The following is a 23,406-nucleotide window of genomic DNA, read 5'->3' as shown; positions in this document are numbered from 1 at the left end:
GTGCATGGACATGAGAGCATTCTTGCTGCTGACAGTGTAGCCAAACAGGCTATTTAAAACTGAACACCGCCAGGCCTCAATGCTGAAAGGTCTTTGGCAGTCTACCCATGATCTGTGGTCATGTGGCTTGTCCTTTGACCTGTTTTCTTGTTTGCTTACACATCAACACCTTGTCATATGCAAGTTGCTGACTTGGCCTGTGTGAATGTGTCTCTGATGCAGAGTTTGTTCTGCTTCAACCTCCCATTGCTGACCCTGTTTTCTGACTTCTTCAGTGATCCACACTATTCTAATACTCTAATCTGCTTGTTGATAAATTTCAGGGTCATGACAGGGCTACTCACCTGTATCAAGACTCATACCACTGGCCCCATACATTGCCTTTCCTTCAACATCTAAGGCTTATGCCCAGAAAAAGCATGCTGCAAAGCAAAGCCGGAATGCCCTTTCTCTATACTTCTGGCAGCTCAGTAGCTGTGAATGTGCTGGGTTCTAGACACCACCATGAGAGCCAGGCAACTTTTCAAAAGTGACTGCATATTTCTCTTACAGCAGGTTTAAGAAAAGATTTTTTTTTGTATATTTTTTTACTGCTGATCAGTTCATCTCTCACTCTAGGACTATTGACTGGCCCCTTAAGCCGCTTCTTTCTCCACCAGTCTGCTGTATAGGGAATGCAACAGGCTTATATAGGTCAGATGATTGAGATAGATTAGATTACTGATTACAAAACTCGAATAATTTATTGTAGCCCAATTTATTTCAGGAAAGAATAGTATTTAATACACTGCCGTTACAAGTTTGAGCAATGCCAAACTAATGCACCTTTGTGATCAATATTGTATCAACCAATTTAATACAATATATTTAATTATCTATATAAGTTACAAAGCTTCATTCATTTGGTGTTGCCCTTTGTATCGGTTTCTAAATGCAGTGCATCAAATACTAACATTTCTAAAATGATAAACATGTGATCATTTGGCAAAGACATGCCATTTGACTGAACATTCTATTGTAAGGAGTTGTCCTTCTTTCCTATCTGAGAAAATTGGGTGTTATCATGGGAACAGAATGAAGTCACTGCAAGCTGCAGATGAAAGTTGAACATGCTGGCACATAAACAAGCTACTGTCATTGACTGCATTTATAAAATTGTCGAACTCCTTTAATAGGTTACAAAGTTACCCAGCCAATGGGATAAAGAAAGGCCAGGTCAGCTGTGAAAGGCCTGAGTGTCCCTTTCAATATCTGGCCGTACAAAGGCTCTAGTCTAGCAGAATGAGTGTGAAATGATTACTATGGCTTTTTGGGATCTTGCCTAGTGTACAGACTGAACAATGCAGTTATGCTATTCACTGCTTTGACTGTGATACAATAGACCCATGCTGGTGTGTGAGTCAAGCTGCTAAACCCCTTAACTATACCCACACAAGCTATATTGTATACAGTATTGTATTCAGGATGGAGGATGACACAGTGAAAGTTTACGGTAACAAAAAAATAGGCATACATTGCAAGGGAATCAGTTTGATGGATTTAATAAAGGAATTTAAAGAACATTTCCTAACTTTCCCTGTGTTATCACATAAAAATCGCAAATGCAATGTCTTACTCATGCTACACTGTTGCAGTGAGCAGTGTGTGGCTGAAGCAAAGAGGTAGTTGGGATGCATATCCAGCGCTGGGTCAATGAAGGGTAGAAGGTAGGTCATTCAGTAGGGTTCCTGTAAAATAACATACTTATATGCAGAAAAATGTCTCCCCTTAACATACCATCCCTTCCTAGTATGTGTTGCTGCCCCCACCTCTTAGATTGTAAGCTCTTCTGGGCAAGGTCCTCTCCTCCTCCTGTGTCACTGTCTGTATCTGTAAGTCACTTACAACCCTTATTTATGTACAGCGCTGCGTAATATGTTGGCACTATATAAATCCTGGTAAATTATAGCAACTTCACAGGCAAATCTTCGCCAATCCAATACGATGGCTTATACCTAATATAACAGAAAGTGATGCTATACAAAGGTCCCTTTGTCTCTAATCCTACCTGAAGCCCTTAACTATGTACATGGAAGTTGATCAAGAAATGTAACTTTCAGTTCCATATTTTTTTGGAACTACAAACCAATCGAAGATATAAAATGGTGCTTACGATCAACCTCAAGGATATAGATTTTAAAATTACCCTGATTCAGTGAAAAAAAAACACTTTCTACAACAATTTGGTTTCTGTTCAATTGGATCAATTTTTTTTCCTTTCTTCCAATACAGGGAATTGATCCCAAAATGTCTGCAGTATAGACAGTTGCTAATTAAAATCTAAAAAAAAAAATCAACTAAATTAAAGTCTTGTAAATCACAAGGTGCATTCTATTAATACAGGCCCAGCTTTGACTGTACAATTGAGTAAACTTTGGGGATCAATCAAACTATCCGATAGCTGTTTATTTGTGATTCTTGGTGGGCTGAAAGTGACTGAAAATTGTTGATTACATAGTCGACTTAACACGAACTATCTTTAAGTAAAACTAATCCCCTTGTTTGCATGCTCACCACGTTTACACCTGCAGGGAAGGCTAACCTTTCTGGTCTAAACAATGTCAATGATTAATTTTCGGAAATGATTAAGGTCCTTTTTTAACCCAAAACTAACATCCCGGTAATGAAATTAGAGTGTCACTTAATTTTTGGGTGCCAATTTCTGCAATAAATATTGTAGTTAGAGAAGAGTTTCTCAACTTTTTTTTAACATGGGGGAACCCTTAAAATTGTTTATGGAACCCCTGCCATAAGTACTATATCCCAGATTCACAGTACATTAGTATGTTGATCAGCAGGAAGAATGCTTATTACATTGCTGGCCAGTGGGAAGAATGTAACCTATACAGATAACCATTGGTGACAGTTAATTCATCTACAAACTGAGTACAAATTGTTCATTGCTCAAGAAACCCCTAGAAAAATGGCTGGTTAAGAAACAGAGTTAGAATGATATTTTACAATATAAATGAAGTCCAGTAAGAAAACCCTATTCACCTCCAGAGGGGCCTGTGTACAGCCACAAAAGCATGCATTTATTCCAGCTTTGGAATGCATCGGGATCCAGCAGCAGTCATGCCTTAGCATTTCCTCACACAATCACAACTGGAGTATAGGCCATACTGAGCCTCAGCACAGAGCATGTGACCACTGCCTAGGCATACTGGTCTTAGCTCATTGTATGACTATAATGGAGTGGGTTGGTTTAGTAGTTGGGATATTATGGGTTCTTATGTGACTATAATTCTTCTTTATAGTTTACTGCTCTGCTTGGAACTGACTATGCCCAAAATACTATAAACTCTATAAATAGAAATATATTGACAAACTTGTTTATTCAACATGCAATGTGAAATACATTTATTGAAATATTTGTTTTGATGCTGGCTTTAGACTTGGCTAAAGTCCTACCTAATGTTCTCAGCACCAGTTTAAAGCTAGTCTTTTTATCAGTGTGGAAGGAAAGTCTATGAAGAAAAAGCAGTGTCAGATTGCATTTTCTCTGATGTGCCTAACTAAAGTAATTAGTGGTCTACCAAGAGAGATGAGAAGCATGAAATTTAATTTGTCAGGGGTGCTAGCAGAAATTTCTTTTGTTTGTAAAGTGAACGGCTAATTTAAGATTCAGGGACATCTGTGCACCAAGCTACTTAAACTTGAATAACATGGCAAAAAACTACTAGGCATGTTCTAGGTTCATACTTTTACAATCTCCTAACAAACTGGGTACGAAATACAAAACAGAAGAATCTGATTCAAATGTTCTCTAATATTTATTTATCCTAAAATTGGATATTTTGATTAGGTAACAAGGAGGAAAAAGTTGTTTTCCATTAAAAAGGAGAGACATTGGTGCACTTGGTGCTTAGGTTTATTTATTATAATTTAATTTTGGGAAAACCTGTTTGAATGCTGTACAGGTTTGAAAATAAGCATCACACAGAAGATTACAAAGCCTAGCTTGGTACGTAGTTTGCTACTTTTATGTGAACCAGGTACGGTTATGGATATTCAGGAATTTACATATTCCTAACATGTAGTAAAACCATCACTAATCACTGTAACTTTAGGCACTGTGGAGCAATTCCTCGTGTTCACAGAAGTAGTGCTGAAGTTGGGTAAATTGGTCTTTTAGCAGCTCGGCTATCCTGATTCTTTCTCTAAACGCACCACCCAGCATTTTTTAGTGACCATCGAGCTATTTTTGGATGCTTAATGAAGAGTTGGGTCATAATACAGGGGCTGCCACTTGCCTACAATATCTTCCCACCCAGGGTTGAACACTGAACATCCATAGCCTAGACACAAGTCATCTTTAAAGCTACAATCCAGATGTATATAGAAATATGTTGCTTAGTTTTTGTGCATCTGGATACCCCACTTTTCAAATGTTTAATATATCCTTTTTCAACTTTTTACCCCAAGGAACCCTTGAAATAAAATTCAGGTCTCAGAGAAACCTTTACTAAACCCAACTTTTGAGAGATGAATGGGAAAAAAATAAACCCTTCTAAGCTGGTGACAATTTGAAAGAAAGCTCCCTTACAGTGGTGGCTACAGAAGCTATGAAACTTTTATAGACGCCAAAAAACATCACCATGGCCATGCAGCTGCCTCTAACAAGTGGTGTTGGCCCCAGAGCTATGCCGGCATTATCAAAAGGGAGGTCATTGCCACAGTTTTAGGAACCTCTTACATACTTTGGCAGAACCCCGGCTGCTCTAAAGTTTGAGGATACATTTATTCCATAACTGACTGTCAAAATTGTAACAAATTAATACAATATATAGGTTTGAGTGCATGAATTATTATTATCCAATATGGATGGAATTTGTGTAATGAGGCCAGAAATGAGGATCAAATTAGATCTTTTCAAGAAAAATTTTTTTTTTTTTGTTAACAGAATGGCTACTGTGAAAGTTCCAATTTTTCAAATCAAATACCAGCCCCCCACCATATTTTTCATTAGTATTTTTTAGTATGTGTTATATAGTAAATGGGCCCATCTATTACACCACGATAAACCCCATTATGCAAATATATGTTAACATCCCTTGTACAAATTGTTGTGAGATGGCCATGGTGGCTATGATCAGTAAAGAGAAACGTGTTACTGCTGCTTGCAGAAGATTTTTAAGCAATCTGTTCCCAAGCTATTTAAATAGAAAAATAGAACAAAGTAATGTAGGGTAAACTCCTGGCAGAACATAGTAAAAGGGCTGAGTTGAGCAAACATTGTGCAGTAACCTATGAGACTTGATCTGCATTGAGTATCTTTGCCATTCTAGTTGATTTGAATTGTTTAATCTAATAAGCCGAAAGGTCACTGAGCGACAATAGAACACACAGGACCTAAGCGAAATAGGTTGTATACAGCAGTGTCAGGAGACCAGGGCACGTCAGGGCTTTTTGGGAATAGAAGACACAGATTGCCATATAATTAGTAAATTACTGTTGAGTCCATGGTAAATTAACACCATTTATGCTCATTGTTGGTCATGCTATTTTCAGCTTTACATTGAAACCTGAGTAGAGTTAATGGATAGTCAAAGACCAACTAATACCTACAGTCTTCCCCACTATAGGTAACAATGCCTCCAATACAAAACCATTGAATTTTCCCCTTTTAGGATCTTTGAACATAGCCCACTTTTCTGTGGTAGTAATCCCCTAGGAATATCCTCATTGCTACATGAAGCTAAGTGAAGCTTCATAATGAATATATAAATATATGTATGAGGCAAATAGGTTTTTTTTAATCTTCATACTGCCTTAATACTTTTATACAACATTTATACATGGTGTAGGGATAGATAAAGCCTCTCTCCTATTTTATTGCTGTCTGTCTTTAAAGTGGACCTAAACTCACAGTTTTTACTTTACATAAAAGGGTAGAAAACCCTTTTACCTAATATTTAAAGTAAAAATATTATATTTTTTTTTTAACTGCAACACCATTTTTTTTACACCAAGGGGAAAACCACAGGCATGTGCAGTGAGATCGGCACTCCTTTTTCCCCTTTACAGAAGGATTTGTCGCCCAATCTCACACCTGCTCAGTGCGAGATCAGGTGACCTACCCAGAAGAAGGAGGCTGAAGATGGCGGTGTCCGGTGCTTCCTCTGTGCCAGGACGAAGGAGAATTCCAGGACGGCACAAGACCCCAGGAAAGCTCCAGCACAATCAAGGGATCTGCGGAATTAAAGGTGTGATTTTTTTATTTTTCAGTTTAGTTCTGCTTTCGATCTACCACCTGTGGTCAACAAAAAAAATCTGCCTTCTGTATACAGGCAACAAGCCCACTCTGATGCCCTACCAAAAGGGGTCACTATTGGCACAGCCACAAGGAGCTTTTCTTGAGTTTCTGCAACTCCCATCCTAAATTGTCAGCAATGACAAATCACAGCCTGAAAGGCAAGCAATAAGTTCAGGTCTCACGCTCAAAGTGTGAATGGGTTAACTAGCATCAATGATTTACTGCCAAGACATTCTCGCCAGGTATTTATCTCTGTTGACAACCGAGTGGAATACACCAAGGGTGAACGAGGGTCATGTTTGAATCTCCCAAAAAAGGACTACCTTTGAAAAAAGAATGCAAGAAAGACACCACCTGTTCTCATAAAGGTTGCTGTCCACATCTGTATGCATTTAGTATTCTGCCTCCAAGGTAAATATGGCTTAATATGCCCCAGTGTACAGATATTGTGAGCCAGTCTTTGCTGATTCCAGTACTTTTTTTTTTTTTTTAGAAGTCTGAGTATCCCTCCAGTGTTCTCTTCATACTCTAGACATACGTCTGCTGCAAATGCTTCTGTTTTACTTAAAAAGAAAAAAAAGAAAGAAAATCTGAACTGAACACACATTTTTTCTCTTCTCTCTTGCATAGTAAATATTGGAAACAGATTCTTGACCAAGCTCCCCCTTCTTTAACTACTGCCAAAAGGAAGTCTGGGGAAGCACTCAACTAGAATGGATATTTAGGAGAAGAACACTATTATGGAAAAGAGCAGGAGCAAACAAGACCAGGCAAAAAATGCACATATCTTGCTGGACAAATAGAGTTTTTTTAAAGCAACTTTCTAACTATGTTAAAAAAAACTTCAGAAGACCAAACTATATAGCAAATATTATTTGCAACTACTAACACAGATAACAGGCATAAACTTAATGCCAATAGAACAGTGCCAACTAGTGGTCAGCTCTTTATAAAAGGATGGAAAGCAGTGGATTTCTCTAACTTTTGTACCAAGGGATTATATATGTCACAGATATCATGCCAATGTTACCTTCTCTATATATCATCAATGAACCCTGGGGCATTTTTTTAAAGCAATGCATGTGACTTTACCCAAACATTTGCTTGGAAGATTTACCTAGAGGGAATGTTTGGTACATGAAGTGGCATTGAATGTTAATGTAACATATAAGATCACATGTTTAAAGTGACTCTATAAAAAGAAAACACTTCAAAATAAGTGCTCGCTAGCAAGAATGACATAGCATATTAATCCTGGAACACTGATCACTGCAGTAATAAAGAAAAACTATTGATTGAAGATTGTGCAGAATCCAACACTTCCAGGAATGTTGGTGTGTTGGTTCCCTGCCGTGGCTTTTCCCACTTTACATCACTACTATGTCCTGTAATGACACAGAAGCCAGCATGACCGAGTTGGTGCAAAACTAAAAAATCTTGTACCCGATACCTTCCACAGTGGAAAGTGGGACTTTTCAGTAAAACATATTAATGCAAAAATAAATCATATTTAAAACAAAAATGCCCTGTATAAGAAAAGGACTTGGAGACATGGAGAGGTGAATCGTAGGCTAACTTCGCACCTGTGGCCTGTAGTCTGATATTATATCAGCACGTGTCAAGTGAATTGAAGTGGTTGGGAAGGCGGTTGCTGTTACAGTGCAGTTGCTGTGGATCGCGGGCTGCAGTTGCTTGAATGAAAATCACTTTAACCATAACTCACAGTGGTTGGAAAGCAGTCGAAAATGGTTTTGGTTGCTGCTGGAGGACTGATAGAGATCTATCAACTTCTTGAAAACATTGAACCACAGCAACCCTCATCTCCAAGTCTGAAAGAGGCCTTAGTCCTTTTTCTTTAGAGGTCATTTTATATTTTTGTTTATGTGGCAACAGAGTTGCTTTAGGTCAAAGGCCACATCCTTTTACGTCTCTAAATTATGTGTACCATGAAGAATTAAAGAGCACCTAAACTGATGTAATGTCACAAAAAACACTCAGAGACTACAGATATACAGCCCAAGGTAATCAGAGGCTGTACACATGGTATAGGAGATGTTGTAGACTAGGAACATGCTTCAGGAGACAGTCATAGGCTCAAGACACATTTTATGAGACTGCAATTACAGGCCTGGTTTATAAATCTATGGTTTTACACTGTACCACTTTAAAAACAATTACAATTACTTTCAGCAAAATCAGTTATAAAAGAATAAAAAAAGTACTAACATCACAAAATAGTGTTAAAAAATTTCACTACTAGAAGACTATCAAAAGAATCTCCTAGATTTTAAGCTCTTCTGGGAAGGGTCCTCTTCCTATGCATTCTAGGTTTCCTGGATCCCTAAAGTTCTCCAATGACAGTCCATCTTCTCCAATCTCGGAGAGCTTTATAAAATCATGTCCTATATGCAAAAAATGGAGTTGGATACCTATGTTTATTGTAGTATACATCTCACTCCACTCCATTTTGCTGTACAGAATATAGCCAGACATTATCTGTAAAGCACCTTCTCACTCACCAGACAGCAGATTTAGTCACAGAATTTATTGTTACAGGCCCTTCCTTGCCCAAAAACAGATATACATTTGACACTTTTATTAATGTAAACTAATTCAAATGGAATTGGTGACAATTCTGCCATCTTTATTGAATGTTAACAGGATAAAAGCTATTGTTTCCTAATTCCTTAATATGAGCCACCACATCTCAGTTACCTCTAACATATATATAATTGTCCAATGTCCCCTATAAAAATAGCTTACAGGCTATCCATTATGTTTCAATGAATAAAAGAAAAAAAAACACAAATTTGTATAATATTCAAACTTTCCTTAATATAAAGCTGTAGCCCTTGCCAGAGATACCCCCTGGGGTACATGTACCATTGGCTAAAAGCCTGTAGTATAAACCACAGTATCCAGTGCCAAGATGCCAGATCCATCCACAACTGAAATGTAATTTTTGGATAGGCACCAGTTAAATAATAATAGGGTGACATAGGCAAACTTGGCAATTATTTATACATGGAAATGATGCAAGATAAGCAGTTCATATGCTCTGCAATGCAAAGCTAAACTTGTCTTGTGCAGAGACAAAACATGAATTAACTGATAAATGCATGTTCATACCTTTAAGAATAAAATTATCTATTGTGTTGCCGTTACTAATCTTGTGCAAACAGGATACAGCAATGCTCCTTGAGTAAAACAACTGTAGAAAGGGAGAGTGATGATGGAGACCATAGTACGTTACAGGTATAGTTTCTTTAACAAGTTGTCAAGTACAGTTGGTTGTTATCTTCAAGTATTACAGTTTAGAATACAAATGTGCTTTGGAATCTGGAAGGTAAATCCTGCATGAAAATGAAGACCATTGTATGACATCCGAAGACATAGTTGTACAGTGAAAAAATATGAAAATATTGGGTTTTACTATCCACATTTCTGCCATAAACTGCATTTTAAGGGCCCATTTATAAAATGACTGATCAGCATCTTTGGAAATATGGCTCAATCAATGTTGCCTCACTAATAAAAGTGGTGATCAGCTGATCAGAATGTGATTTTTATGAATGATCAGCAATGGATGAGAAAGACCTACATCCTAGCTATATATATTCTCACATTTTAGTCCTGTTTTAAACTATATCTAAAGCCAAAATTAATCTTGTATTTGTTTTAATAACCTCTAGCAAAGGGAAATCAAGTAATGGGAAATCCAAAACTTTCCTCTGATTTGAAATTAATGAAAATCTCCCTTATCAAGAGAAGAGAAAGTCCCTTTTCAAACCCTCACTGTGTGTTTATATCGAGAACTACGAAAAAATTGTATTGGAAATAGATATACTTGAACGTGATCTCTAAATGCAAACCCCAAGCTTATTCCTAAACCTGATCCCAGACACTGTATCTAATATGCATCCTAAACCTTAAAGTGCTGCTGTTCCCAGATCACGTACACTAAATTATGTACCTCAACAAGCCACAAATACCATTAAAACAAGCACTGATTTATCTTTGTAACTTCATGTATTTTGGAGCAAGTTATTGTTCGAAGTTTACAATATAGTTTTTGAAATCTGAGCTTTTTCGGTATTAGGCTACACACGCTAGATAAATGCTGCCAAAGACAAATGGTTTTTATGGTCTTGGGCGAAAATCTAGTGCATATACAGAGATCCCCCATGTCCTTTAGTGACCCCTATGGCGGATCACTAAACACCCGACCGGGGATGACAACTGTCATTTCCCATGGAGGATAACACGGTGGGTTGCCACCAACTTATCCTTCCCACTTTCCATACAACTGAACAATGCTGTGTGTACATAGCTTGTTCCTTCGAGTCATTGGAAATGATCATAAAACATTGAATTCAGCCATAGAAATGTACTATTTGCACAAAACTTTACTTTCTGTTGAACCAGAGTCTTGGTAGAATGTAAACAACCAGCAGGTGTTTCTAATCTTTAAGAAAGTGACTTTAGAATCTTGAAAGCTTTGAGAATACAATACTTTACTTTACTAAAAGCTTTAAAGAATATGAGCACCTTAGTATATCTGAATTCAACACTTTATTTTTTAATTTTGCTTTTGCATCTCTACCAGGTAGTAATCTACACCAATGCCTGGACTCTTTACGGAATCTGAACCAAAGGGGATGCCACAAAGAAAGGATACAAAGAAAGGACACAGAATAAACTTTGCTTACTGTACACAAATGAAAAAACAAACGGTTCCTGGGCCCGAATAAATTCATGTGGTAGAGGGGGATAACATCACACACACAAAGCAAAAACCAAATCTCAACACTGCTCCATGTATAATATTAAATTAATGAAGAGAAATACAATATGACCTTGCAGAATTCATCGACGATTGGTTTTCATTATGGGACTCCAATCATTTATTTAAAGGCACCCTCGCAGTCGCAAACATATGCTAGAAATTACACATACCATCCAAGCTTAGGCGAAATGTCTTTAAATGATCATGTTTAGCATTTCAAAGAAAACAGAGCCCGACGTCTTTATGGGGTTATTTCACATGTCTGACCCAAGGTGTCCTTCTAGACTCACCTCATAAATTCATTCCATAACCCTGACTTTAATGAAGTGTATATATTACTTACACAGAGGAGAGCCATATTGTGCGCTGAGATAAAACTTAACCAATAGTAAATATCATTAACGACAGAAAAAGCAAAAAAAGGCCTAAAAGGCCAGCGCCACCCAAATATGAATGTTTGGGTAGACTGATGATTTTGTGCTAATAAACTTGGTAAATTGTAAATTTTCTATGTGACATTTTTATAACAAAATAGTATTATTGTCACTGATATTGCCATGATAATATCTGTTGCTGGGATATTTGCTGAAGTGGTAGGGCTAGTAAAGGGAATAAGCATTAGATTTAAATATCGGGTTTTACATTATTATTATTATTATTATTATGATTAAACAGGATTTATATAGCGCCACCATATTACGCAGTGCTGTACATTTATGTTGCAAATGACAGACCAATACAGACAGTGACACAGGAGGAGAGGATCCTGCCCCGAAGAGCTTACAATCTAGGAGGTGGTACATAAAAAAATACTCCATACGTGTGCTCCACGGAACCATTTACTCAATTTCTTTGTATTATATACAATTAAACACAAAAATATATATTTTTAAAGCATATTATTTAAAGCTCTTGATTTTGTAAGTAAAAGCCCCAAAGGTCTGCTTTAGAATTAGAATGACAACTCTATGAACTTCCTTGCACAGTGTTGTCACCAATTGCTCACTGAACTGAAGCTTTGCACAGTGATGCAGTCTCTCCTTCCAGCAGCTTAGTACAGGCAAAGTGGAGGAAGAAGCCACAAGGATTACTGGGATTTGTAGTTCAGGTCATTGCTAGAATGGATGTTCCAACTTTGTAGCAGCCTGGCCCACAGTCTCTGCCAAAAAGGAAAAGGGTAGATTGAGAGGTCACATGCCAGATGGAAAAATCATCAGAAAGAGGTGTTTTTAGCCAAAAATCTAAATGCAGCTTGAGATAGTGCTGTGTCTGCACTACACTAATATATATGTACTTAATTCTAGGCTTGCCATCTGCTTAAGGGATTAGCCATTGGAGTTGTATGTAAGAGCCAATTTTTTCAATTTTGGATAGTGAGGAAGGATTAAACCCTTTGTCGAACATTATTTTCTAGGTTTCCCTACTGGGAAGAATCACCCCTCTATTTGTCCAGGTGACCATTGTTTGGGAGATAGAAAGTGAACAAGAATTCAAAAATGTTTACTTGTCCTTGAAGGAATTAGTTCTCTGCACTCCAGTAGACAATATCTTTCTTGTTGTTCTGAATTGTTTGCGTGTGATTAATATGTACTGATAAATCACATGGAGTATATCCCTGTAGCCAAAACCCATGGTCCCAAGACAACCACACCAATTTTGTGAAGCCAGCAACCAACATACCAATGGACTGAATAACCAGCTGACTTTTTTTTATTTCCCAGAGAATCCAGTGTTAGGATTTTGCCACAGTAGATGTCTCTGCCTTATCAAAACCATAACAAAGGCGGCACCCAGGTTTTTTTAATAAAAGATTGGGAAGTTGTAAATTGGTCTTAACAAAACTTTGAGATTTTCAAGTTTACAGTTAAGCAATAGTATGCCTAGCTAGCCGTAAAAATTATTGGGTTCACTACAGTAGCCAAAAAGCACAAGAAGTTCTCACATCATACTTTAAAGCTTAACCCTGGACAAATGTTAAGAAAACACTAAGTTTGTCAAGCATTGGCTTATGGCAATGGGTAGAGTTCCATTGTTCATGTGTGCCAATGTGGAGAGACATGAGCAGGTACATGCAGGTACTCAGAGGTACCTGTACATTCTATTAGTTATGTCCTATAGGGCCACAGGAGCTATGAAACATGGATAATCAAGAACCCAAATACATCTACGTCACCTAGCATGTTGATATTTGTTTGCACTGCTTTTCATTATACATCAAATTGGTCACCAGGCTGACTTCTTTTTTGAAGCTAATTTTCTAATAGGCTACATTAAGTTCCAGGGCTCTTGCGGCACTAACATGTTGATGCCACTAATGATGGTTCATGTTCACCCTTCATTTGCATCCCTACAGTGCCGAAAAACTAGAATGTGCTTGTGACGTCCCACAGTTTATGAGGAGGACAACACTTCTCACTTTTGCAGTTCCAACTAAGAGGCATGCCACGAAAATTCAAAACTACCACATTAGTAGTGCTCAAACTGTGCTGAATGTCATACGTCTTTCCTAAGTACACCTTCATTATTTAATTTAAACAGCACCACTCTCATCTACTGTCTATAGAATCACCCAACAACTAGGATACATGGTGGTAGGGTGTTCTGTAGCATTCTATTTTTTTATTTTAATACAAGGGCTGAATGGACATTATTCATATACTGCCACATTATACACAATGCATAGCAACATTTTAAGACTTTCCCCATGGCTTTGAAGACATTATTACTGGTAACAGTAATGATAAAGCCATTCTGTCACTCATTTTACAACTATATAGCCTAAAGGTCCAAACACTTTTTTCCATGTTGCTGTGACTTTAAAAGAGATTACAAGCCTCTTTATATTTCTAACACATGCATTTCTGCCGGCTACAGGTTACCATAAAACTTAAAATGCTCTCAGCTAATGTGTCAATGCCCAGGAGCAGACAGATAGCTCTTTATGAACAGCTGTTTTACAAAACATTTTTTAACTGGTCTGCTCAGTTCAAGCAGCAAAGCACTAATTAACCTGCCAACATCACTTTCTCACTTCACCTAAAGATGGCCATAGATGGTGGTGGGACATGCAGGTACAACTGAATGCCCTTAGGCATCTGTACTATACCTAATCCTGCTGATGAGCCAAACCATTTGTGGCAAAGCTTTGAGCCGTCACAAAATTCGGCCAAATCAGGATACTTGCCGAAAAACTAATGAGGTAGGCACAGATGATTAAATATGAATTCCAACTGCTGGCCATCCACAAACCGGAAATCTAACCTAAATGGTGGCTAAGAGGTTATCATTCTGGCCTTTGCAGTGCTAGGTCTCAAGTTTGAATCCTAGCCAGGACACTATCTGCACGGAGTTTGCAGGTTCTTCCCGTGTTTACGTGGGTTTCCTTCCACATTCCAAAAAAAAAAAAATATGCAGTTAGGATTAATTGGCTTCCCCCCCAAATTTACCTTAGATATTATTGAAAGCATATGACTATGGGGGGAGCATTAGATGGTTATCCCCTTTGATGGACAGCTAGTGACATGACTATTTACACTATTTACATGACTTTGTACAGCGTTGTGTAATATGTCAGCGCTATATAACTAGTCTGTAATAATAATAGTAATAGACGAGGAGATATTTCACAGCATATCTTAGGACACATTATGAACCAGCTGCAATGCACCTTTATGCATGTCAGAGTGGGGAACAACGCATTTCTTGCTGCACATATTTTATCGTATTGTTCTGTATTGCTATTCATAATAAATGGCACCATGACGCACCAACATGTGAATGGTGAACTGCTGCAACATGCTGGTTTGAACAAGCCTTAAAGTATAATTTGACCTTTCACCCAATGCTTTGGAAGTTCAAAAAAGAATTCAAAATGTTGAGTTGTCCTTGCAGAAGATATTTTTCACGTCACTTTACATACAAACTTTTCATGCTATAAGTCCCCAATGGGAAGATTTACCCCTCTATTTGTCCAGGTGACCATCGTTTGAAGTAAAAAAGTTTGAGTTGTCCTCAGAGAAATTAGTTTTCTCATTACTTTACGCTTGAGGAGGCAGTAATTTTCAGGGTATTTTAAATTGTTTGTGTGATTAATATGTACTGATAAATCACATGCAGTAAATTTCTGTAGCCAAAACTCATGGTCCCAAAACAACCACACCAATTTTGTGAAGCCAGCAACCAGCATACCAATGGGTTGAATAACCAGCAGCTTTGTATATTTCTCAGAGACTCCAATGTTGAGATTCTGCCACAATAGATGTCTCTGCTTTTTGTTCATCAAGGTCATACCAAAGGCGGCACCCAGATTTATTTATTTGGAGCATGGGAAGTGTTAAATTGGTGCTAACCGTCTGATAAAACTTTGTGATTTACCAGTATGCAGTTAAACAATAATGCAATATTCAAAATAAATGGCATCCTAATACATTACCAAATGCATAATACACTGCTTCAATATGTTGGTGTGAACAATCCCCAAAGTGTAACTGGAGCTTTCATTCAATGATATGGAGCGCTTCAGAATAGGGTTTAGAACAGATTATGACAACCAGCTATGCAGAGTCATCTACAGTATTTTGCTGGATTGGGAAAGGAGATAATAAAACTTGAAGAAGTCCTAGGACCAGTAAAGAGATGGCTCAGTGGAGAATCCTTTGGTTCCGGCAATAAAAATCTAAAAAACTAAACGGTGATAGCACCACCATTTCATGAGCTCCTTATCACTGACACCTAGACTGTAAAACCTGATTTAAACTTTAAAGGTTTACTATCGTGATAAATAAATTGGTGGGCCTACCTTTCCACCTGACAAATCTGCTTTTTCATTCAGTTAATGATTTAGATTAGATATTTAAATTATTAAGAATGAGTGCACTAATTTTATATGTCAATATTTTCAAGAATATTTCTATCACCTACTTAGGTGAAAAAATGGTTTAAAGCAGAACTAAAACCTAACAAGGAAAAACTGTGACCAGGCAGGTTGTTTATTGCAGAAGAGGCAGGCAATGTCCCTTCTGCAATACAATAATAAAGCCTGATCACATTTTCTTTTATTTACACTCACTTTTCTCGTTCCATCTCGGGTGCCGCCATCTTCATCTTGGTTTCATCTGTCCCTTCTGCTGATTGCACGACGGACGTTTTTATATGCGGACTATAGTTAGGCTTTAAGTGAACGTCTAAAGTTTGCCTATACAAATATGTTGAAGCAATTCATTTCTATTTTTTCTTTTTCCCATGACTGTAACTGAATTGTTTATTTTATGATACAAATCTTACAATAGTTTTAATGTTAGGGATTTTGAAAAAATCACCTTTTCGGTTTCCAAGTGTGCTGACTCATCCTCCTAAGTAAAGAATCAGGAAAATAGGGTTGGTCTCATGACACAATGTAAACTATCAGGACCCATTTAGATCTATGATCAGCTGAACACTGAAGTGTGTTCCCAAATGTTGGGACGGTGAAGCACAAACTGGGCCAGTGATGTTTTGTATGATAGACAATTGTAAGGACCTACAAATTAACAAAGAAAATAGGCGAATGTGCCTTTTTTGGGGGGGAGTAAATTTACTCTACTTGTTTTTTTCATTCATGTAGATGCTCGGGCATGCGTAGAAGGAGCGACCAAGAGCCTCCCGGGATTCCTGACGTAAGTATCCGGGGAAGCTTTGCTCTCCCATCCATTCTCGACTGCCTAGGCAAAAAAAAAAAAAAAAGAGTGCTGCACTTACCAGAACAGAATTTTTACCTTACATAAAAAGGGTTGTCCACCCTTTTACTTAAGTGAAAATTCTGAGTTTAGGTATGCTTAAAGCTCTCTAGGGCTGGAGACTTTCATCAGTAAAGCTGGGTGATCCTGCAAACCTGGAATAGATTTCAAAGTCAGTTGCTATTTGCTAGCAAATATTTTGAATCCTGCACCGGATTTCAGGTTTGCTGGATCACCCAGCTTCACTGATATAAAAGTATCCTTTCTAGCCTTAGAGAGCTTTAATAAATCAGGCCCAGTGCATGGAGGCAGTCATGTAAGTAAAAGCTATTGATCTGAACAAGTTGTAGTTCCCTGGTAGAGAGGGACTCAAACTGTATATTGGGTGCAAGCCGATGTGCAACGCTCTTAGACACTAAAAAATTTGTTCAGAATAAGAAAAAATAATGGCATGAATAGTCTGTAATAATGAAACTTCAAGAAAGTACAGGAACACTGAGAAATGGTAAGAAAAGCAATATTCTTACCAGATTCTAGTAAGAATAGCTGCTCTTTGCTGATTCATATTTCATATTTCAAGATCTGTATGATAACAAACAATGACAGGAAGCCCACACTAGCAAATATATTAGGTGGAAAACTTTTCAGTATGTAAAGATTTGATAGCACTAAAGAATTTCTAACCTCAGCTCCAACTCTCATCTACCATCATTAAGTTCAAGAATTCATGGATGTATGTCGGTATCAGTCTGGATTTCAGGGGATGCTGGCTAGGCCATACCAGGCTGCGCCTCACTTCCCCATCTCTGTCTATCTAAGCACTCACATCTTCAGATTTAACAGTATGCAGACAACATTCATAGGGTATCCAATAATATTTACTATTCTGCATGAAACAATGATACTTACTATGCTCAGAAACATAACTTTTTTTTTTAACTATGTAAAGCTATCCTTCAACAATACCCTTACATTGCTCTTTAATTACAGGGAATATTGGAATTTGATATTATTATGCATACAATATATTTTAATTGTATAAAATAGTATAGTGATAAAATATTGATTAAGAAATAATCTTACGAATATACTGCCATTTAGTTTGCAGCCAGCATGTGGCGCTCTACATTTCTTTTCACAATTTACTGGCTGAAAAGAAACCAATAGTTTACATAGCTCAACAGCTAAAGCTCAGATTAAATTACAAAAGCAGCGGAATAGATAAAGAGAGTGCAGCCTCTCCTCTTACCCTTTGATAATAGGTGTAATTTTATGATTAATTTACCCCTTTGAATTTTGTGTTTTTAATGAAAATACACACACATTAAGGTGAGCATATGTGATTACATAAATCAATGTGCATTCACATGTTTGAATAACCCTCTGATGGGTCTCCACTGATTTTAACGGTAAACATATCTAGCAAAAATGTACAATTGTGAAAAAGTCCTATTGAATCAGAGTTTTTTTAGGACTGGGAATCAAACTTTTTGTTTGTTACCTTGAAAAAAATAAATACATGCAAAATGGGCAAAACAAATTAATTTCATGGTGGTAAAACATTCTGAACGTTCTGCAAAACCTAGCAAAAAATGGACAGGGTTAAGAGAATCAGAGAAGGATGAGGCAAGAATGGGAACATATCTAATATTATTATTAATAAACAGGATTTATATAGCACCAACATATTAGGCAGCGCTGTACATTAAATTGGAAGAGCTTACCATCTAGGAGGTGGGATCTAGATGAAAAGGTGGGCCAAAATTAAAAACTTTAGACAAGGTCGCGGGCCAACCTTGACACTTGTATATCTTGACTGACTGCAGAAGATGCTTATAAAATCCGCCTGTGCTAAACTCCTCGCCAAGAAGCCCTTGTAACTCCAAATTCCTCCTGGCACCTCCCACGTGTAGCTGGGGGGAGTGCTGGAAATTCCAGACGGGGCCAATGGCAGGCTAAATCTTATGAGTGGCCTGCCGCTGGAACTGCCTCCTCATTGAAATAGCCCCGCTACTACAATTTCCTGCATTACCTGCGTCAATAAAACAGTCCAATGCGGGGCCACGCATAGGCAGAGAGCCCGCTGAAAATTGTAGTAGCCGCACTATTTCAATGCAGCAACAGGCCAGCTGCAGTTCATAATTAGGATTCCTTTGGGGGCCAAAAAAAAGGACGTTGCGGCCCAGAGTTTGACATCCCTGGTTTACCAGAATGGGCAAAGACCTAGCAGAAAAGGGGGAAAGGTTTGCAATAAAAGTATGGGTCCATTAATGCGGGAGGGCTTGGCAAAATATGTCTTAACAGGAAGGGGTGGAGTTTAGGAGGAAGTGGCAGGAAGTGGAAATAAAAGGAAGCGGAAGCAGGAAGAGGCAGAGGCTTGCAGAAACGAGCACTCATGAAAAGTCACCTATTTCATATGCAACCTCAAGAGGTTCCAGTACAACAACCAAAGCATGTTGGGGATGAGCAGAAGAACTAACATAAACGTAGGGCCATGTTTATCAAATAATAATGTATATATATATTCTGCATACTTCTCATTTAAACCCCAGTGTTTTGCAATAGTGATTGTAATCATATGGACCTTATGTTAACACCAATACTCAAAAAGCCATTTTTATTTTCTATCCTATACTGACAAATTTGACAGCTCCAACCTGATTGGTGGAAGTAGATACTTGTAGTGTTCATACATCAGCAGTACAAGTAGCAATAGAAATGTGCAGAGTACAGTAACCCATATAAAACAAAAGACATTCCAGTGTCAGGACAGAGGAAGAGTAATTCGGACCTGAATATAACATCATCATGTCACCTTCGGACCTCTTGAACTTAATAGAAAGCAAAATACACTCTGATGGTTTTGTAAGTGGCTGCAGACTTCACAGGCTGTATATATCAGCTTACTGTAAAAGTTTTTTTGAGAGCAGACAGTTATGACAACTTTGCTTTAATGAGTTCTACATGAAGTAACAGTATCAATAAATGCCCATTTCCTTCTGAAATCTCCATAACGCGCCTTATTTTCATAGAGTGGAGTAAAAAACCACATGAAGGAGGAGGTAGATGTCTAGCCTAGCTCCAGCTGATCTTCCCTTTACCATCCATCAGCAGAGCTAAATCTATTTGGATAAAACGCGTGTGACCCAGACATCTGGCACAATCCCAATCTGCCTTACACACCGGCAGTCAGATAATAACAATCCTTCTCTATGCTCCCTCGCCCTCTGCACTGCACGACTGGAAGAAATTAGCGCAGCCAAAATATGAGGATTGCAAAAAAATAAAAAACACATTACACACAGGTACGTGATCCTCTGTTTGGACTATATCTTCATTTCGGCTAAGCCAAAGGAATCTCCAGTTGCCCTCGTACTACTACTGCCAACATCCCCTGACAGCCAGTTCAACAACAGCTGGACGTGTCATCTAAGATTGCATTCATCAGCTGTAAGACAAATGCACCAAGCCAAGGAGGACGGGGGACTCTGCAGACAACCGGGTTACGTCAATCCATTGGCAGCATGGCACCTCCAAATTTCTCTTTAAACCTACAGCTGCCAAAGGTAGACCTGCTAATAACCCCATAAATTATTCTTTACAGTCACAGCAAGACCGGTTTGGTTTGGGGGATCCCACAGACCTTTGGCACCCACATAGCATGTTTAGTTAACTTCAACACAACTGGAGGAAAGAAAGAGGGGGGTAGGCGTAGGGTTCAACCTCACATAACCCCTCTTCTATAGAGTCTCCTATGCAGCCAAAACGTACGCTTCCTAGAAATCGCTAAACTCTTTCGGTACAAATAGACAAAAATCTTAAGACGTCGTGGGGGTTAAGAGCCTTGTAGATCCCAAGTGGCCAGAAGGAAATCAAAACCGCACTCTAACATCTCTTTGATTAGTCTATTAAGAGCTTAACATATCCTAGAGCATCAGACAGAGCGAACACGTTAATGCTGCCCCTCTGAGTCCAGACACAAACTATGCACTTGTCTGACTTCTTAAGCAGACTTTTTTTTTCTACATGAAGCATAAATGTTGGCTTAATTTCCACTTCTTAAGCACTGGCTTTTTTTTATCTCTCTTCCTATTACCGCAGAACAGATTGCAAGCTCCTAAACCATTATTCAGCATCTGATCAGCTGTGCTAATACACAACATAAGCAGCCAATGCAGAAGTACAAAATACATTTCTAATGATAATCAATGACATGACAATGATGGCATCACATAGATAAAAGAATAAAATCACTACAACTCTGATCATCACCCATCAACATAACAATGCTAGAAGATACAGAAATGATCACTGGATACTTTATATTATTATTACACCTGACTGACTAATCATTGCATTTCTCAAAGCAGAAAACAATCACTTTGCACAGCAATATTCCCTGGAAAATGTAATAAATGATTAATAATCAGCCATCAACATAAGAATACAGAAATGATTAGTGGATACATTATAATAATTTTACACTTCACTAACTAATCACTGCATTTCTCAAAACAGAAAACAGTCATGATTAATAATCACCCATCAACATGCTAGAAGATACAGAATATATCACTGGATAGATACATTGGCTGGGATTTAATAAAGGCTGGAGAGGATACACGTTCATCAGAGAAGCTGGGTTAACCAGCAAACCTGGAGTGGATCTGGTCTAGGATTATATCAAATGGCAAATGACTTTTATGAAATCTATTCCAGGTTTGCTGGATCACCCAGCTTCACTGATTAAAGTATGTATTTAATAAATCTATGACTAATTGCATTTCTCAAAGCAGAAATCACTTTGGACAACAATATTCCCTGGAAATATAATAAATGAATAATAATCACCCAATAACAAGAATACAGAAATGATCACTGGATACATTGTATTAATATTACACATCACTGACTAATCATTGCATTTCTCAAAGCAGAATACAAATCCCTTTGCACAGCAATATTCCCTGGAAATATAATCAATGATTAATAATCCGCTAATAACAGAAGGTAATGGATGATGAGAGCCTGGCAATAATAAAAGAAATGGAAGAATCCTAATAAAGCAAGCAAACATTGAAATAGAGTAAGTCATGTGACAAGTGTCTATAGGAGTGAATGTAGAGTGTATGTAGGATGATGTGCTGGGCAGATGTGTAGGAAGAATGGTTCTTACCGTTTGCATGTTGTATTAGTGTGCTGAGACAATAAGTGCTGCTGCCCATTCACACAGCACACATATCCTGCAGCATCCAGCAGCCACCATCCTATAGCATTATTGGTACAGGGATAATGACTGGCAATGAGATGTATTTGTGTCTTCCCTGTTGCTGCTCTTTTAGCCTTGCCTTGTACGAGCAGCTTTCAGTGCAAGTGCATGTGTGTGCGGAGAGAGTGCAGAGCCCCGTGCAGGAGCCGAGCGGCCACTCATAGCTCTGTGCCGGCCCTCAGCCAACTTTACTTCACACAGTATTTTGGCAGCTCAGCAAACGAAGGGGAGAGTGACGTCACAGTGCGCATGCGCGGGCACCGGTCGGAGGGGGGGATGGGGATGAGGGGTGCGATCAGGGGGTCGGTAGACGGTGCCGTGCGCCCTCATATGCTGCTATTTCATGTCGGATTAGCTCATGTGGCGGCATTCCGACCACGCAGCACCGGGTGTAGGCTGGCTCGGGTTTGTTTATACTCTGCTGTCCCATGTTTCCAGGGTCTGTGGAGGTGCTGGATAAGTGTGCCCACCAATCTGCTAAGGGTGCTGGATACTTGCTGCTGCCTAAATGTCTGCCATGCTGCTGGGGGCCCATTTGGCAGCACGGGACAAGTCAGCTCGGGGCTGGTTCTGGCCATGCCAGACAAGTGTGCCGCTTATATGCAGATCAGATGGTGCCAGCTAAGTTTGCCAGGTCATTGGTTGCAGGTTACACGTGTTGGGGGCTGATTCCAGCATTCGGCCATGGTTGTGCCTTGCCATTTGGTGCAGGCTAAATGTACCGCACTTCCTGAGCCTCTCCGTGCTGATTTAGCCAAGTTTGCTGATATAATTGTGCCGGCCGGGTTTGCCATGACCAAATATGCCACACTGCTTGCTGCAGCACTGGTCAAATATGCTGATGTGGCCATGCTAGCCAATTATACCACATTGTGCTTGATCGTGCCATTTGGTGCAAGTCAAGTAAAACTGGTGAAGATTTGATCATGCCGGCCAAGTCGGTGTAGGTCAAGTGTGCCACTGCTTGGTGCTGATGTGTTTGTACGTGCCATTTGCTGGTGGCCAAGTTTACCTGGCTGCTTGGTGCTGATTTAGCACCACTGGTCATGTGTGTTCGGCCTGTCGGTGTTGATTTGACCATGGCAGCCAAGTATGCTACACGGCATGTTGATGATTTGTTTGTGCCATGCCATTTAATGCAGTGTACCACACTGCTTGGGGCAGTTTTGGCAACACTGGTCAAATATGCTGATGCAGCCATGCTAGCTAATTATAACAAACTTTGTTGTGCTTATTTTATCATGCCATTTGGTGCAGGTCAAGTAAAGCTGGTGCAGATTTGATCATGCCGGCCATGTTTGCCGTGCCATTCGGTGTAGGTCAAGTGTGCCACTGTTTGGTG

The 23,406-nt window shown here is 38.8% G+C and overlaps 1 protein-coding gene across 1 annotated transcript in view; it reads right to left on the bottom strand.

The window, feature by feature from the left end:
• The window catches only part of ADAMTS6 (ADAM metallopeptidase with thrombospondin type 1 motif 6), a 168,685-nt gene extending 146,478 nt beyond the window's left edge, over positions 1-22,207 (bottom strand). The window contains exon 1 of the mRNA XM_072416361.1: positions 21,972-22,207. The gene's annotated coding sequence lies outside the window, so the exon portion shown is untranslated. The remainder of the gene's footprint in view (positions 1-21,971) is intronic.
• Between the last annotated feature and the right edge of the window lie 1,199 nt (positions 22,208-23,406).

This window comes from Pyxicephalus adspersus, chromosome 6 (assembly GCF_032062135.1).
Source record: "Pyxicephalus adspersus chromosome 6, UCB_Pads_2.0, whole genome shotgun sequence".
NCBI classification, from domain to species: Eukaryota; Metazoa; Chordata; class Amphibia; order Anura; family Pyxicephalidae; genus Pyxicephalus; species Pyxicephalus adspersus.
This window is presented reverse-complemented; position numbering and strand designations above follow the sequence as displayed.